This window comes from Coturnix japonica, chromosome 1 (assembly GCF_001577835.2).
Source record: "Coturnix japonica isolate 7356 chromosome 1, Coturnix japonica 2.1, whole genome shotgun sequence".
NCBI classification, from domain to species: Eukaryota; Metazoa; Chordata; class Aves; order Galliformes; family Phasianidae; genus Coturnix; species Coturnix japonica.
Window position 1 is genome coordinate 132,234,044 of NC_029516.1, and position 16,990 is coordinate 132,251,033.

Genomic DNA, 16,990 nt, shown 5'->3' on the forward strand with positions numbered 1-16,990 from the left:
GATATTTAGATAAGATTCTATTTTCAATAGGCAAAGAAAAACAAAGTGTATCCTGGATTACCCAAGAAGGTAGAAAAATGTAGCACCATAACACTGAACACCAAAAATATTCTTATATCATTTCAATGAGGGTACCTCCACTTCCTCCCCACTTACTATTTAATGTAGATATCCCAACCCCTTGCAAAATCTTTCACAGCCAGTATACTCAATCTGGTATGCTAAATGTCAAGTCATTAATATGATGACAGAACTGAAATAGTAAAAAATTTAAAATAAATAAGCAATGATAGGTTCTATTGAGATGAAGTTGTTACGGTATAGAAGAACACTGTATATATAAAGCTGAAAATTAAATTGCAAATAGTCTTGAATGCTTGAAATGAGCAGAATCTCCTTTAAAAGTATGATTTAGTTAGGAAATACTAAGAAAATGCTATCATTTTCAATAATCTACTACTGTATTGAGATACTTTACTAGAACCTCCTACCATCTATGTCAGACAACTAATTTCAATTTGTGTTAATTGTATTGGAATTGCAGATTTTACATTTTTAAATGTATTTCATACTTTAGTACTTCTGTTCATCTTCTCTACTCAGGCCTATACCATTACCTATTTCTAAGTTTTGATTTCTGGAATTTTTTTATTACTGTGAAATGAGCCTGTGGGATACCAATCATAGTAGAGATCTGTGAAATCTCTTTGTACCTTGGAAAAGTGTGATCATCTCTTCTGCTAATATCCTTTATCTGCTATATGTTGCTTAAGTTTTCCCAAAGAATTCACTGAGATTATGGTCATTTTTAAAGCACATCTGACAAAAGCAAACACTGCTGCTTTTGTTTTACAGATCTCATCTTCTTACAGAGTCAATTTGTCAGTCTTCTTAAATGTCCTTTGGAAAAGGGTTCAATGATTGCTGTAAACCGGGCATTGCAGACAGCATGGAAGAGATGGCAACAGCCTTGGCAAAACTTGTGTATTTGTTGCTATGAAATGTTTCACACATATGCAGGAGTCATCACACAGCCAACTTTAGGATGCCAGATTCTAAATACGTGGTGGTTGCCCATAGACACATCTGTGTGTGCTCTCTGCAGGGACACGCTGACTTCTTATAGTCTTGGCTAATACTATTATGTGAATACCCTTTTGATAAATAGCCCTGCTGTGGCTACAGAGACTCATGAAAATGCAGAATCATTTCAGTGCTAAAAACACAATGACATTTAAGAGCACCAAAGAAAAAGCATACACTAAATAGGAGAATGTACAACAGGGATCACTTGAAAGCTGGCTCTATCAAATGCTGTGGCTGCACAGACTGAGAAAGGAGCAACTCCTTTTGTCAGAAATAGTGCAGAGTTGCAGACTTTGATCTCCTAGATAACTGCAAAAGGGTTATCATGAAAAATGCATATATGGAACACTGAAAACACACTCACTACATCAAAGCACTCATTAAAGGGAAAAATACATTCTAATCTGTCATCAAAATCATAGCTTCTTAGATGGCATAAATTCAGTGTGGAAAATAATATGCATAAACCAAAAAGTTTATGTAGGGAAACAAACAAACAAACAAAATTAAAAAACAAAACAAAAACAAAAAAACACAACAAAACAACCCAAAACTTGTTCTCTGTTGCCAAGTAGAGTAACCTGAGGTCCACAGTACAGAGTTTAGAGGTGTTCTCTGTTGTTTTTTCAAATTACCTACTAATTCTGACAAACCAGTTTAAGTGAAAAACAAAAACAAAAGCATATTGTTTTTCACTTTCCACCCTGACATATTGGTATGTCAGAATGTCAATTGTGAAAGACCATCATGAAAGCAGTGAATCTAGGCCCCTCAATTTCTCTCCCATTACAATGTGTATATCACAGGGCTGCTGTAAAAAAAATCTAAATATTGACTCTTCCAATCCACAGCTATGCTGAGAATGTCACTGTTCATCTGGAAATGTTGTGTAAGTCTGTCACGGTGAAGCATAAGAGTTTCAGCTGCTGACATCTTCTCTGGTCAGAGATTGTTTACCTTTTATTTCTTTGCACAGACATATCATATTGCAATCTCACAGTCAGTTTCTTGGAAGATGGATAACAAAAGCTTTTAAAGAGGGTTAGACTCTTATTCCATACTTCTACAGCACACATTACAGTGTGATCCAGGTTGGTTTCAGTCTTTATTTATACTGCAATTCAAGTATTACTAGTAACTGTACAATCTTAAATCACATGCCAGTCTAAATGTGACACCAGACATTTGCATTTTTTGGGAAGACTGATGTACTCCCCGAATAGCAGTATGTCTATTTAATTTGAAGTCTTCTCGTAGGTCTCTATGCCTTTAAAAAGTTAGACCATTAGTCTTATACATGCTTTGATACAAAAGAGTTTAAGTGTTATCTTAATCAATACCTCTATACAGGATTAGGAAAACAGTGCACCACCACCAACACAACTGGACAGTTCATTCAGTTTGAGAGAGAAGCCCTGTCGTGTTAATTAGAAAACATCTTAATGTATTCCTGTCCAGCAAAATGATTACTCTTTTGAATGATCACTTTCTTTCTCAGCCAGGAAATCTTCCATACATCAGGAAAGTAGAATGCTTTGTGTTGCTCTTGTACAGTTACTCTGTCCTGACATAACTGGGCACTTGTCCAGCTACATCAAGAGAAATTGTACTTGCCTCTGCACTGGCTGATTTTTTCCATGGTGTCACAGTAATTTAAAGATTTTATGTTCATTGCAAAGATGATATTTCATCAACTTACAGCTACCTTTTGAAAAATAATGTAATACTTCAGTTCAAAGTAAAAGAAAGAAAATGAGATAGACATAAGTCATGTCGCTTAATGTGATTTCAGAAGGCACTCAAGTACTAGTGTTGGAGAGAAGAATCTATATAAGACAGAGCTGCACAGTGTTTGAAAATATATATCTTGTAAATTTTTTTATGCCAAAATTGGTTGTCATGAGCAGTGTTAATGCTGGGAATAATTCTTACTAATTTTAAAAGGAGATGCATTTATATGATAGAATATGTCCTGGGTGTGTCTTACATTGCAAACTCATTTTTATACAGCTTCCATTTATTAGACCGAAGTTCATCAGGAAGACAGCTCAGATCCACTACTTTAGTAATTCAGAAGTATAATGTCAAAGGCGTACTGATCTACACTGCAAGCAACTGAAAAGAAAAAGCGAATAATGTGATTTGAAACCATTACATATATATCTATTTAGGCTTAAATGGTGGGTTTCCAAACAATAGATAACACTTCAACTATTTTTAAACATTATTTGTACATTTTAAATGGAAGACTGATAACAGTCTCCACAAATAAAGTTTATTGTTACTAAACCTCTAGTCTACGATAAGACAGCTCAGTGAAAGGGCATGAACCACTGGTTAGTGTCCCCTACCAGATGGTATGTAAAACTCTCATTAAAAGTAGGGTCTTAGTTCTCATACTACACTGTCAACTGAAAGCTGGCTTTTTCACTCTATTTCAGTATAGGTAATCCAGTGTCAGAATTTAATTCAACCTGTGAGCTAGTTGTCACCACATCAGTGGATCAAGACTGGTGATAATATTGCATCATGACAAAGTGTAATATCTCCCTTCAATAGAATTTAACCACAAGTATCTAGAGAAAATAATTTGCTAAGTAAAGTCGTACTGTGCATAAGACGATATTCTTTGTTAATTCCCCGACCAATAAGTTCCCTTCATTTTCTTTCCTTCTGTAGTATAAGCAAAAGGAATGTCTGATTGCAGAACAACTTGCAAAGCTAAAAGTAATTTGTTACTTGATTCTTGAAAACAAAATGAAATGCACAAGAATTAAGACTAAAATGCTAAAAGGCAATTTTGTTTATTCATGATGCATTCTGCCCATTTTTCATATTTTGCAGATCTTTAGATTTGAATGTTGTTCTATGGTGCATCTGGTAAGCTGTATATCCAGTATCACTTCTGCCCGAAAAAGCAACACAGTTGCAGAGAAGTCTACAGAGATTCTTGCTAGATACCTGTGTGATTTTTCATCAGCCTTTGCAGAAAATATTGCCCAGGGTGGCACACTGATGTCGCTCTTCACTGACACTAACACCACCACATACAAGTCATTTCCCAATGTAGATTTATTCTGCTTGTGGGTTTTGATTTTTAAGTTGCTCAGGAATTTTAGTAATCAGCCATTTACTGTGAAGATGCCTATGCCCTTACAGCATATGGAATTTAGATACCTAAATTCATTTGATGCCTTTGAACAGACCTACTGACAGAGCTGATGCTAAGAAGGATATTAGAATTCACATAAGCTGACTGTCATTTGGGACACCTTTATGTAAAGACATTTACATTAATGATGTACATCAATGACAGTCAGATTCTTTTCTTCAAAGCCCTATTTCTTTCTTTCTTTGTTCATAAAGAAAAGACCTGTTCCAGTGAATATGGTACCTTTCTACAGGATGCTTGAAAAGGTGTATTTTACAATTATAATAAATAAATAATAAAAAGAATTTATTAAAATCCACGTTGTTATTAAGTAGTGAGATTTGTGATTTATCTCATTGAAACTTTATCAAAATTAACCTAAATTAATTCTGTGGGTTTTTTTTTGTTTTCTTTTTGTTTTCTTCCTCCCCCCCCCCCCAATTCTGCTTATTTTAGGTTTCCAGAGACATTTTTCCAAACAGTAACTAAACTTTCAAGACATAAAAGAACTCAGTTTTACTTTCTGATTGAGAAAAAATTACTGTAAGGAGAATACTTACACCAGATCATTTCCTCCTTCTATTTTTTGCCACTGCATTTGTATTTATATTCAAGAGCAAACAAATTGTAGGCATGAAGCTATCTGAGTATTGGTATTACGTTTTAGTGAGTTGAATAACTAATTTTAAAATTCTCTTATAGATTTGAACTTTAGAAATACTCACTGCTCACAACTGGGAAACAAATTTCAGAACCATTTAGGAACAACAGATTCTGTAGTGTTCAGTGTTCAACTGTTCAAAGTCGTTCTTCTCTTTTTATGTCCTCATAACTCATTTTGTGTATATAAACATCATGTTTAAGGATAAGAAACTTCTATACTTGCAAATTTTAGAATAGGCAATTTTCTACCTGTACCCTGGATAAAACCACCTATGGTTGAAATGACCTAGATGATAATGGATATTAATACCTCTTCTAGAGTGTCTGCTACCTATAAATATCATAAGCTTATGACATCTTTTGGATTTAATATTAATTAAATATTAATTTTTAGGAGTCTATTAATATTTTTAGGAGTCAGTGTAATCTCAAAGGTTATGAGTGAAGGTGAAGGTCACTCTCCCCTATTTAATCCCTGCACTTCATAGACAACTGTGAAACTTTATAATGGAAACTAATTCACAAAAGTCTTTTTTCTTGCCTCCCAACCAGTGTCTATGACTTCTTCCCCAGTATGTTTCCTAGGCTCTGCCCACAGTGTAAGCTTGAGACAGGCTGTTGCAAGGAAAAAAGGAGAACCAGGGAAAGGGGAGAATGTGAAGGCTGCATCCTCACCCACACCCCACTCTGCAGCATGGAGAAAAAGCAAATAGCACTGCCCCATGCTAAGACAATGGGCAGGAGTGTGGGGAGGAAACACAAACTTCTATCCTGGGCTAGGTTGGACAAGTTAGATCAAACAAGTGAGAAAAAATGGTAGGCTGCTATTTACACATCAAACACCATTATCAGAATGTGAACCCAATCTAACAAATAATTGAAGGCATTATTTAAAATGAGTGTATAAAGAAGTTTTTGCATAGATGAACATTAATATGCAGTTAAAGGAGCTGTCATACATTCAAGGCTGATTGCATGCATTGATGTAAGCCTATAATAACTTATTGTAACACACTGAAGTCAATATGAATATTATCTACAACTTCAGTGGATGCAGGTGCAGCTTTCAAACGCAAAACTTACTGTTTCTTTTAGACAAGAGTTCATTTACTAACACTTCAGTGTGTCTAAAATGAAACTTGATCCTGCTATTGATTCTACACAGACAATCCTGCAATTAGATGAAACTACCATTCTGCACGAATGTGCGGAAGAACTTCTTTACAGTGAGGGTGACGGAGCACTGGAACAGGCTGCCCAGGGAGGTGGTGGAGTCTCCTTCTCTGGAGATATTTAAGACCCACCTGGACGCCTACCTGTGTGACGTGGTGTAGGGATCCTGCTTTGGCAGGGGGGTTGGACTCGATGATCTCTAGAGGTCCCTTCCAACCCCTACAATTCTGTGATTCTGTGATTCTGTGAAACTTATCCGTTTCACTTAAAAATTATGAAATTAGTTATTAAAACATACTTTTTGAAATCTTTACTAGAATCTCGATTCTTATTCTTTTGCATCTGGTAATTTATGTTGATGCATCCTCCGAAATAATTACAAAAGCTGAAATTCCTAAGAATGCCCCTAAACATTCCTTGATCTTATGGGGATAACCAAGAAAGAAAATACTAGGAATAAAAAGGAAGCAATGTGATAGCTTTTTAAGTCATTCATACATATGCTAAGGTTCATGCATATTCTGAAGGTTAAACTTTCATTATCAAGTGAAAAGTGCCCAAGTGAAGTACTTACAAAATACAAGCAAAATCGTACATGGAATCATAAGGCCACCTTCTAGAGTATTTACTACCGGGTGCTTAAACACTTGCAACAGTACTATTGTCAAGAATATCTATGACCAAAGAGAGACATATAGCATCTCATGGATACCTGTGAATTTGGGAATGATGAATTTTGTAATATATATTCATATAAATGCATAACGCTTCCTAAAAAATTCACGAGTAAGCACAGTTTCTTCTGAAAAAATATTTAATGCTTTCATGGAAATGATATTAACAATATATAAAGTATGGGACTCGGTGAAACGGTGGTTTTAAAATACAGAACCTACTTTGTTTTTCTGTTTGGTGCTAGAAGCTATAAAATATCCAGTTCAGTAGTTAGGGAGAAAGAAAATTCTTTGCCATGTCTATGGACTTACATGTCTAATCTGCAGCCTGTGGGCTGCGTGAGGCCCAGCACAGCTTGTGTTTTGTCCCACTCCCTCTGCTGCATTATGGTGGTCTCATGCTACAGACACAGCTCCACTTGCCATTTTCATTAAAGGTATTGGTAACAAATATAATTTCATAAATACATTACCTGAGAATTTTCACAAGGACTGTATAGAATTGCAATCAGACATTCAACTCAAAGAAAAAATTGATCATATCTCTTTACCAGATTTTTATAACATCTCTTTTACCAAAGAAAAATATCCCTCACTTCATAGTCATGTCTTATTCATGTCATCACTTTTGGGCAATATGTACATTTGTGAACTATTATTCTAAAAAATGAAGTACAGGATGAGCAGTATTAATCAAAAATCTTTGATGAACACCTTGAGAACTCACTAGAAATGGCAACCACTGCCACTGAACCTATTTGATATGTTACTTTCACAAAAACAAGCTCAAACATCCCACCAGTTTTATGTTTTTGTTGTTCTGTTCTTTATGTTTTAATTAAAACAAACAAAACAAAACAAAAACAGAAAAAAGCAAGATGTTTTGCTTGGTAGTAATGTGGAATTGAAGTAGGGTGGTATGATTAGGTTGCGGTTGGACTTGATGATCTTTCCCAACTTGAGCAATTCTATAGTTCTATGAAATCACAAAGCATTTAGTTAACGTTACAAATCCATGCTTATTTATGGTAGTTGCAGTTGTTATAATTTTGCTTTAAAATTCAAAGCACCCCATGTTGGGTGAGGTGGGCAGGACCCTCTGTGTCCCTGTGTCCCAGCCCCTGCTCTGGCTGCTGCTGCTGCCAGATTATTATTATTATTATTATTATTATTATTATTATTATTATTATTATTATTATTATTATTATTTCTTTTGCATTGCTGTGAAGTTTGACAGCAAATAAAAAATTTAGTCTCATGTTATTTTGCTGCTGGCTAATACACTGGCGTGAGGTCTGAAGGGCCTCTTGTTATTCTTTACTGCCAAATGTGAGATAGTAAATACATGATCTGTTCTGGATGGATGAAAAATCCAGAGGAAAGTATCCAGGTCTATTAAGAAGAACTAATAGATTAGAAAACTATACACATTCTCATCCTTCAGATTATGCTTTCATTCTTGAAGTAATGCATAGGCTGAAGTGACATTGCAACAGAACAACAGAGAACATATTTCTGTTTTTAAATGGGGAAGTGAGGTCACACTATCACTAATTCAATTATATAGACAATTCAGAGAATAATATAAAAACTGGAATGTTCTGACAAGCAAGGACATAGAAAAACAATGCCTCTTCACTTAAGCTTATTTAGAATGTCACACATGCTTTTGAAGACTTAAAATGCGAGAAATTATTTTTACCTCAGGTAAGAGAAGGAACAATTATGAATTAATGAAAATAGATTATTCTTTTTTAATATCACAGAATCTGCCTCCTTCACCTCTGCTTATGCATGTTGTACTATCAGGTGTGCACCTGATCTGCTCATGAATCCTGAATATTTTTTTACAAGTTTTTCTCATTTATTCCTTTAATTTTAACTTTTATATTTCTTGATATACAGAGGAAGTGGTTATCATTTCAACCTGGTAGGCAGCAGACTTCTGGGTCTGCTAATCTTTGATACAAAATAAAAGAATAAGAGTAAGACAACATTGCCTTATTTGGATTATTGTTAAAGGGCTCAAATCTCCACTGACATTCTGCTCCTTTGATTTCTTCTATCCTAACCTGGAATATACGTGGTCAGTACTGTGAAACTACTTTCCTGCTCATCTGTTTACCCAGTCTTTCTTTGAACTGCTGATGGTAATGAATCTCTTCTCCAGCCCTAACTGCTGCGTTCGGTTATCATCAAGCACAGGCATCAGCTAGGACTCTAATCTTGCTCTGATGGATAGAATACTAACCTTTCACAAGATTAGAGACACAAGGTGCTCTAGAGATAATAAAATTCAAATAGGTTTATTTCAAAGGGCAACTCAATCTCGATTTTGTTCATGGGTCACTTGACAGATCGTTTGCCAATGTAGTTTTTGTATCCTTCTGCGTCTTGTTCCTGTGCAGTGCTCCAACTATTTCAAATTAAGTGGGCCCCAACAGGCAGAGTTCGGCAAGGGTCTAGCTTCAGCAAATATACTAAGATATTCATTCAGCATGCAACTGACAACTTTGCTAAAAGTACATCTTAGGTCTGTGGCTAGGATGGTGGAAAAGTTTTTCTTAACATTTACAGAAAGACATAGAAATTACAGTAACAATAAGCATATTGAATGCTTTGAATTTTAAACACCATTTTGATCACAGAGCAAAAATTCTTGCTAGCATCATGGCAACTGTACAATAAGTAGAGCAGCTATGAATTAAGAGATCTGCAGCTTCTAGGGAACCATTTTTAATGTAATAGCCAAGCACACCTCTGTAAATGTGTTTAAATATTAAATATTTATGTTGGATGTTTAGAAATGCAAAGATGTGACTATTACAGGTACTGAGACAAGATTCCTCTGGATGACAGGTTTTGTCTTCAGTGACCCATACATCAATTTGGGATCCTATGAAGTAAAGTAGGTGAAAGTTTCTGCAGCCTCTGAGGTTGTAGCTTGCACCTATTCAGAAGTACTAGAGAATGTAGCTCTGTAGTTTAAGGAGGTAATAGTAAAATAGAATAACCCACCTGATGGAGATTGCAAATGAAAGTCTACGCAAACAATAGCACAATTTAGCCAGGAGGCTGGGCATGGTTTGTGGGAGCAGATGCTAGCAGCAAGACACCTCTCTGAGAGATGGGCAGAGAGGAGGAAAAGCAGATGAAACACCCCAGAAGCTCACTTAAAAGCAGTCAGGAAAAGTCAGAGAAAGCTAGAGGGACATGGTATGCTTCTTTCCAGGACAACACTGCAAAACTGTATGCTCTAGGAATTAATATTTTTCCCTCTCAAAAATATTTAGAACTGTCTTTCCTCTACAGAATTTAATTTCTGCATTTAAAGATGAACAGGGGTTTAGAATAACTAACCTTTTTTTTCAGATAAGATTGCATTATTTCAGCTTCCCAAGGGAAGGACCACTATTATATTTAAAAATCAGTGGTTGAGAAGCTTGCATAACAACTAAGTGGTAGAAATTTGATAGAATATGCATTTAAAATGTGTACTGAAATAAGAGTGAAATCTAGATACTAGAAAGTAACATTAATTTTTCTTTTACTGTTTTAAAGCCTTAGAATGACATGAAAAATGAAGGTTTTGTCTTTGGCAGCTCACAATCAAGTCCATTCCTAGAACTGCAGTCATACCTCTGGAACCCATTGGCAATGTTTAAATTTCATGATTGAGTTCTAAATATTTTAATATATACACATATATATATTTTAATAGACACAGTTCATTTGACATTATTGTCTCCTATAGTAAGAAGCTCTTGAAAGTAATTTGATAATGCATACTTTTAAGAAGAAATAACTTCATTTGCCAAAGAAATAACTAACTACATGGTAATCTTCTGATCTAGTAATGAAATGATGCACATATATGTTTCTGTCTCTTGTTTAGACTAAGTGTTGGACATTACTTTTCTGTAAATGTATGTGAAAGTAATCTTCAGGCATATGAGATAGAAGGATGTTGAAGTTGAAGGAGTCTCTTTCTGATTTAGGGCGTGAATTTTTCAGATCAAGGTATGTGTAATTTTCTACCCATGACAGATGCAAAATAGGCTATAAAATTGCCATTCAAACATTCAGACTAGAGAATAGAGAATTTAAATACATGTTACCAAAACTGTTTACACAGAATGGAGCTACAGCATATCTTGCCCTTTTAGGAATATCAAGGCTCCTAACCAGCTTCCACAGGGAGGGTTATGTAAGCAAACCATCTGGGCTGCAGGTGGATCCTCTCGAAGAGACAAGGCTTGGGATGGAGGGTGTGGTGTTAGGGAACCTCTTTGGACAGCACTCCACACCAATGACGGAATTACCACAAATACTGCACTACATAAATTTTAGAGGTGTACCTCATCTCAATAGGATGTCTGCACATGTGTTTGAAATCTTCGGTCAGTACATACAGGTGAGATAAAACAGTTGAAGAGACGTGAAAGAAGACAGGGAGGAGTGACCGTGGAAACCATTTAAAGTAATGTCCAAAATAACGTGGGTATTTAAACTTGGAAAATCTTAGCTTCCAGAAAAGCATTCCTTGAAATATCTGGTACCTCTTCTTCCAAAGAAGTAAAGGAAGTAAAGAAATAATGTTTTGTTTGTTTGTCTGTTGCTTTTTGTTTGGTTTTTTTTTTCATTGTAAATCAAAATCTGACACAGAAATATTGTACTCCAGTAGACTACCAGGAAATATACTTGCAAATGAAAGAATTACTAAGGAGCTCGTTGTCTGTTTCAATTGTAATGCTAGATATACTAGCATTAGACCTAGATCCAAATAAAAAGCCTGATCTGTGAGTCAAAAGGAAGAAAAGTGTAAAGACTTAATTTGATTTAAATGCATCTGTTCTAATGAGAAACAACAATAATAGACAGTGCTTTCAGAGGAACACTTGGCCTAAAACATCATGCTTTTCATTGTTAAATTTGAATTTTCTTGATTTTCTGGGATTAAGTCACACCCTTAACATAATGTTAATGTAGCTTTTTGTGGTTTAATTACAAGGTTTCCTCTAGAGTTTAACATAATAACAATTAATGAGCTAGTTCTTAACTTCCACAAAAGGAACTGTCATCTGTTATTATCTGCACTGCTAACCCACCAAAATGCCAGCTTAACTAAAAACAAACAATTATATGCCACAAAAGCAACACCCAAGCAGTGTCAGTAGCTTAGACAAATGAAAGGAAAAATCCCACTCTCAGCCCTGAAACTTCTCTATATTAATTCTCTATTACACTAGCAGCACACAACTATCAGCATTTAAATGAATATCATACACCAAAAAGGTACTCCAGCAACATAAAGATAGACTGACATGATTTGTGGATCATCTAAAATCAAACAAAAATTCAAAAAAATCAAAGCTTATGCTGTTTTGCAATTTGCTATCTTCTTTTGTGATACCTAAATATTAATTATTTGGTTTACATTTAGGTCGAATTTATTTGCACAGCCATTCTAATTACACTTGTCAGGAAAAGAGAAAAGAAATAGATGAAGATAGTAATTAATGCGAGAGACTAAAATAATGCATTCTAACACATTCATATGAAATTCAATAAATAGTTTAATAAAAACAGGAAGACAAGATATTGGAAATGAAAAACAAAGGGGGGAAAAAGCATTTAGGCTTTAAAAATATAAGGGACTTTATTCTGTCAGCATTTAAATATCCCTAGGTTAAAATTCTCTCTTCTTAGTAGACTGATGACATAGAGATGAATAATATTTCCATGTGGGTGGATTGAAGTGGGAAATAAGAAGTGAAATACCACTGTTATTACTTTTCTTCTTTCAGTTTTCTCTGGAGTGCTGTTCTACTCTCAGAAGTGGCCACAAAAAAAAAAAAAAAAAAAAAAAGCATTTTGAGTCAACAGATTTGTTCAATGACAAAAGTTGTTCTTCACACTCTTTATTCCTGTTAGCCCTGAAGCCATAACATGATGAGGGGGACAGAGAAGGTACTGCTAACACTGCCTAGCCTTGAGCAACCCCTCTCAATCTTTTTCTCTTTTATTTTTTCCCCAAGTAAAAAACCAAATAAATAACGGGGCAGAAAAGAAAAAAAGAAGTTAAAAAAAAAAGAAAAGAAAAGAAAAAGAAAATAAGATAGCTGATCATGAGACATAGTTGAAGAATGTGGAAGAAATCAGGGATTTTCAGAAGCCACAGTTACGTATTGGCCATACCTACTGTTTTACTCTCTGCTGCACATATCACAGGCAAAGCTATGTCTCGCATTCCAACGGCAGTGATTGCTTTATTCATTAGTAATAAACTCCTGTAGTGTGGGATCTGCATACAATTCAATTGTTTTTGTTGTTGTTGTGGTTTTTTTTTTCACCCCTAAATTGTTTGTCATCATAAAGAAGTGGCAGCAGTTCAATAAGAGAAGAGTAATGCAGCAAAAAGACTGGAGCCCATTTTCAATACCTAATTGCCATAAAAAAGCATTAACAAATGATTAAAAAGATAAATCAAAAGTTTTCAGGAAGACTAAGGGGCCCAGTCAGTTTTATGGTTTCATTTGAGCTACAAAGGCGTTATTATACATCCATTTACAAAACAATGAGCTCTTATTGTTTATGAAAGTTTAATCTCTTGTTTTATTGCTTTAATATATCTAACACTGGTAAGGTTTACTTTAAAATGAAATCTCTGACTATATGATGTGGATATTATTTTTTACATTCAGTCCGCAAATGGAATGAGTAACATCATAATTGTACTCATCTATGAAACAATTAAAGTAGAGATAATTGCTTCTTCTCTCATAATTGCATATAAAATAAAAGAATTAATATTTTATCATTTGGCAATGATTCCTGTTAGCACAATGTTCTGACATCAATTTTTTTTTGGCCACAGGCATTTGAGCAAGTGTTGGAAAAAGTTCTGATGAACCAAAAACCACATTGTCAGTAAACTTTCACTTAAGAAACGCATCACCTTAGTTTCACATCTCTGACAAATCTTTGACAGTTCAAATAACAAGAAAAAAACACCTTAAACACTTGAGGAAAACAAACAAGCATGAGTCTGGTGGTGAATTTCTGCCCTTCAAATGATACATCAATCCTAGATTAAACTACAGAATGACACCATCTCATTACGATAACAAGTAATTGTGGCAGCTGTTATCAAAGACAATTTTATGCACAGTTTTTAAAAGCTCAGAAAATCAACTGTGCAAGTGTTTCTGGTGTTACAAACTGTCATATTATCCTCTGAAAGAAGCCCAGAGGGGCCCTGAAAGCTATTTTCTTCCCTGTCTTGTCCAGTAACATATTGACCTCTGAACTGACAGCCAAATTGATGTTTATTTTTTATCCAGTCTTTTAGGAAACTGCTAATGAAATAATTTTAAATTTCTGAGGTGAGCCATAATGATGTGATATGGGAGACTTTCTGTCATGCACCTTAACTTGGTAATTACTGAGTATTAACTTGGTAAACAATGAGACACTTGGAAGGATCAGAGCACAAAAAAGCTATTGGTCCTCTAAAGTGTAGAAATGCTACCTGCTCTTCAAATTTATCAGCTCTTCTTCTCATTTGCTGCCCCATTCTGCTTTCATTCCATAGAATAGTAATTGAACTGGAAATAACCTTTGAGTTGGAATGAATCTTTACAGGTCATCTAGTCCAACCTCCTTCAGTGAACAGACACTTATAGCTAGATCTGTTTGCTCGGAGCCCTGTCCAGACACAGTTCTATAGTTCTGTCCTGCCTATAAACTAAGATAATTCTTTCACTGATTCTATTTACTCTAACTTTTCTCCAGAAAAAAACCTCTAAAGAAGGTGTCTCTAAATGTCACTGTGGTGAGAAATAAAGTAGCCAATTCTTCTTAAACATATTTAACTACTTCTGTTACTGATCTGATGATTTGTAAATGTGATATAAAAATCAAATGCTTCTAATTTTTGGTAGAGCATGCTGTTCTCTTTTCCATGAAGGCTTTCTAGAAACATTCAAAATACAACAAGTTCATAGACAGAAGAAAAATGAACAGCATAAAGAAAATAATTACAAACGTTTATATTATATTATTGCAAGAAGTTTGTTCACACTATCCTTTTGGAGTTGGAGTCTGCAATTTTAAAGGGTTACACTCATCCATCACTGTCCAAAATAATGAAGACCACCATGAAGTTAAAGGAAATATGTGTATTCCTTTAAACAAATATATAAAATAAATAAATGAACTGACAAACCACACACACACAAAATCCAGCCCAAACAGACAATTAAACAAAACCCTAGGAGCTCAGGAAGAGGTCTGAAACAACCTGAACTTTGCCGAGGGAGTCACAGGAATCAAAGCAGTTGATTCTTTCCCATTTTCCTCTCAGTGTAACTTAATGACACATCACCTACACGACTAACAATTCCACACTTATAAAATTATGTGGCTTTGAAAGTTTGGGTAGAGCAGATAATAATCTACTGATTAGCGTGGTGTTGTTGTATACCTTCCATATTATGCTCTGTCTCTCATGTGTATGCATGTGCTACAGTTGTAACTTTTAAAGTCAATATTATATACTTTTATTTACATTGGCATAGCCACAGCAATCTTAGTAAGTGTGCATAAAATATAGAAATGTGCATCAATCAGATAGAACAGTTATAGATCTTTCTCATAAAAATGCAGGAACCCATAAATCTATGAGTGTTTAAAACAGGCATGACAACAGATTCATTGCCATCTTTAAGGCTATCATTACTTAGATACTCAACTGTAAACTTTAATTGCAAATCTTTTCATGCCACAATAAAAATAATGTTAAAAATCTTGACTGTTAAACTCAATGCCCTGGAATAACATGCATTGTAAGCTTCTTCTCACACTATGTAGGCTGAATATGAAAAAGTGCATTTCTTTCCAAAAGTGCCTGGTTGACAAGAAAATGCTTGTTTCTACAAATATGTAGTCAGAAATTATAACTGATCCATTATTTCATACTAGTAGTTTTTCTTTATTCATCACCTTCAACAGTACTTTGAACATTTGTAGGCAGTTACTGGTTAAGAGTTCTTAACCTCTTATGATTCTCTTATCCCCCTCCCCTTTTATTTTATTATTTTATTTTATTTTATTTTATTTTATTTTATTTTATTTTATTTTATTTTATTTTATTTTATTTTATTTTATTTTATTATTTTTTATTATATTTTATTTTATTTTATTTTATTTTATTTTATTTTATTTTATTTTATTTTATTTTATTTTATATCCTAATGGTTTGTTTCCTGAGTGTGATATATAGCAGACTTTGCTTCAGTGATCTCTGATATTATTGCAAAGCATCTAGATTACAATGACCAACTTGTAAACAAGAAAAAACAAAATCAAATGGATAAAACAATAAAAGTGGTAAAAACTCCTCAAATTTTCCTCTCAACTATAATTCTGCTTATTATTATTCTGCTATATATTCAGATAGTGTAAACTGTGCTGTGTTGGGGGGGAAGTGTGCCTAGATGAAAGCCTACACATGCAGAACCCCTTCATAGAAGGTATACATATGAGGTGATACCTGCGCTAATTCTGTGCAGTTCATTGACCATGTGATTGCTTTCCAAATGGTATGAAAATGATGTTTTCAGTACCACAGTTCATGAAACAGGATAGGTTATATAGTACTCACTTTTTTATAATCTATGTTTGTACTGCAAGATACAGAGTGAGTTTGGGAACAAACATAGGAATGCACTCCCCTCCAACTGATTTGATCTGTGACTTTATATGTTTGCATTCGTCCCTTCCAATGTTGGATGCTGCAGGCACTGACATTTATACCCAAACTGGTCACAGAACGGTCCCTTTTAAGTCAGTCACACAGTGCTACTGAGATACTCAGAATGCAGTTGATTTGACCTAACGTTGTTTACACATTAAGAACATATAAATTGCACCCTGAAACTCTTCACTGACAATAAAAATAAAAAGAGTGACTAGAAGAGATAAAGATATCTGCAATATACATGGTAAGGACAATCACACCCAGTGTGTGTTCTCTCCCTATAGGAAAAGTTAAACTACAGATTGTAAGTTAGATTGTTCAGCCCTATCAATGACTTGATCTATGCAGATAGCTCAGATGAAAAGATGAAACTTGGGGTGATGTGAAGGGATTGAGTGTACCTCAGTTTTTCCCACCAAGAAAACATTCTAAAGCTTCAAGAAGGAGCTATTAACATAACACAATATTTCTTTTCCATACTTA

At 34.6% G+C, this 16,990-nt stretch overlaps 1 protein-coding gene across 1 annotated transcript in view; it reads right to left on the reverse strand.

Annotated features, from left to right (window-relative positions):
• Positions 1–16,990, reverse strand: part of GPC6 (glypican 6) — a 697,205-nt gene that overhangs the window by 332,433 nt on the left and 347,782 nt on the right. The window lies entirely within an intron of this gene.